Source organism: Gekko japonicus, unplaced genomic scaffold, assembly GCF_001447785.1.
Source record: "Gekko japonicus isolate JY-2015 unplaced genomic scaffold, Gekko_japonicus_V1.1 scaffold3659, whole genome shotgun sequence".
Classification (NCBI taxonomy): Eukaryota; Metazoa; Chordata; class Lepidosauria; order Squamata; family Gekkonidae; genus Gekko; species Gekko japonicus.
The window spans coordinates 105,398-107,486 of NW_015177128.1; the positions used below are offsets into that span (position 1 = coordinate 105,398).

Sequence of the window (2,089 nt, forward strand, 5' to 3'; positions counted from 1 at the left end):
CCCCCCCACAAGCACCAAGAATACAGAGCATCCCTTGCCCCAGCCTGAGAGTCCCTATCTATACCTTGTGGCTAATAGCCACTGATGGACCTCTGCTCCATATAAGAACATAAGAGAAGCCAATGTTGGGTTAGGCCAATGGCTCCATCCAGTCCAACACTCCTGTGTTGCACAGTGGGCAAAAACACCAGGTGCCATCAGGAGGTCCAGCAGTGGGGCAGGACATTAGAAGCCCTAGAAGGAGGAGTTTTATGAAATTATGCATGGAATGGAGAAGGTGGAAAGAAGATTTTCTCCCTGTCCCGTAATACTGGAGCTCAGGGGCACCCAGTAAAGTTGATGGAAGTTGGTTCAGATCAAGCCAAAAGGATTATAATTATCATATGGCATCGTGTGTAGAATGGCCAGGAGATCCTGAGATTGTCCGGCAGCCGCAAGCCAAGGTGGCCCCATAAACAGCTTTCTAAAGATTTGAGAAATTAAAAAAAAACCTCATTCAGGAAGTGGAAGGAGGGCCTCATAGCCAAGGATGAATACAAACAAATAACCAGGGCTTGTAGGGAGAGAGAGAGTTAGGAAAGCTACAGCTCAGTGTGAACGTAGGCTAGCAAGAGATGCTAAAAGCAACAAAAAAAGAGATCTTTTCTTATGTTATTAAGAAAAAGAGCAAGGGCATTGTAGGCACATTGTGGGGACAGGAAAGTGAAATTGTAACAGGGGATGAAGAGAGGGCAGAACTGCTCAGTTCCTACTTTTCCTCAGTCTTCTCTTGCGAGGGAAACGGTACTCAACATGGCAAAATCAGAGCACATGATGAGAGAAGGGAGTTGCAGCCTGGGATCGGCATAGGGGTAGTACATAAACACCCAGTGTCTTTAAATGACACGAAGTCCTCGGGGCCAGATGAGCTGCATTCAAGGGTACTAAAAGAACTCATGGATGTAATTTCTGAGCCTCTGTCCATTGTTTTTGAGAATTCCTGGAGAACAGGTGAAGTGCCAGAAGTTTGGGGGTGGGCAGATGTTGTCCCCATCTTCAAGAAGGAGAAAAAGGGAGGAGCCGGGTAATTATCAACCTGTCAGCTTGACGTCTGTACCTGGGAAAGTTTTAGAACAGATTATCAAACAGTGATTACAGCCATCCTTTCTAAATGTTCAAGGACTAAAATGTAAAGTTCTGCATTTAGATAGGAAAAATCAAATGCATAATTATAGGATGGGGGAGACTTGTCTTGGCAGTAGTATGTGTGAAAAGGATCTAGGGATCTTAGTAGACCATATGCTGAACATGAGTCAGCAGCGAGATGCAGTTGCTAAAAGGGCAAATGCCATTTTGGGCTGTATCAACAGAAGTATCGTGTCCAGATCACATGAAGTGATGGTATTGCTTTACTCTGCTCTGGTTAGACCTAACCTAAAGTATTGTGTTCAGTTTTTGGCACCACAATTTAAGAAGGGTATAGACAAGCTGGAATGTGCCCATAGGAGGGCAACAAAGAGGGTGAGGGGTCTGGAGATCCAAGTCCTATGAGGAAAGGTTAAAGGAGGTGGGTATGTTTTGCCTGGAGAGGAGACGACTGAGAAGGAGATATGATAACCATCTTTAAGCACTTGAAGGGCTGTCATCTAGAGGATGGTGTGGAGTTGTTTTCTGTTGTCCCAGAAGGTTGGACTAGAACCAACAGGTTGAAATAAAATCAGAAGTGTTTTCGGCTAAACATTAGGAAGAAGCTCCTGATAGTTTGAGCGGTTCCTCAGTGGAACAGGCTTCCTCGGGAGATGGTGAGCTCTCCTTCTCTGGAGGTTTTCAAGCAGAGCCTAGATGGCCTCATCTGACAGCCATGCGGATTCTGTGAACTTAGGCAGATCATGAGAGGGAGGGCAGGAAGGGTTGCATCAGTGCTTAGTTCTGGTGGTGCTTTCTTACATGCCCAGGAAAATGCTGATTGGCACTTTGGGGTCAGGAAGCAATTTTTCTCCAGGCCAGTTTGGCTGGAGATCCTGGAGGGTTTTTTTTTTTGTCATCTTCTGGGCATGGAGCAGGGGTCACTTGGGGTGTGGGGTGGGAAGTAGTTGTGAATTTCCTGCAT

The 2,089-nt window shown here is 46.0% G+C and overlaps 1 protein-coding gene across 1 annotated transcript in view; it reads left to right on the top strand.

The window, feature by feature from the left end:
• Window positions 1-2,089, top strand: part of LOC107124820 — a 43,652-nt gene that overhangs the window by 3,569 nt on the left and 37,994 nt on the right. The gene's annotated exons all lie outside the window — the stretch shown is intronic.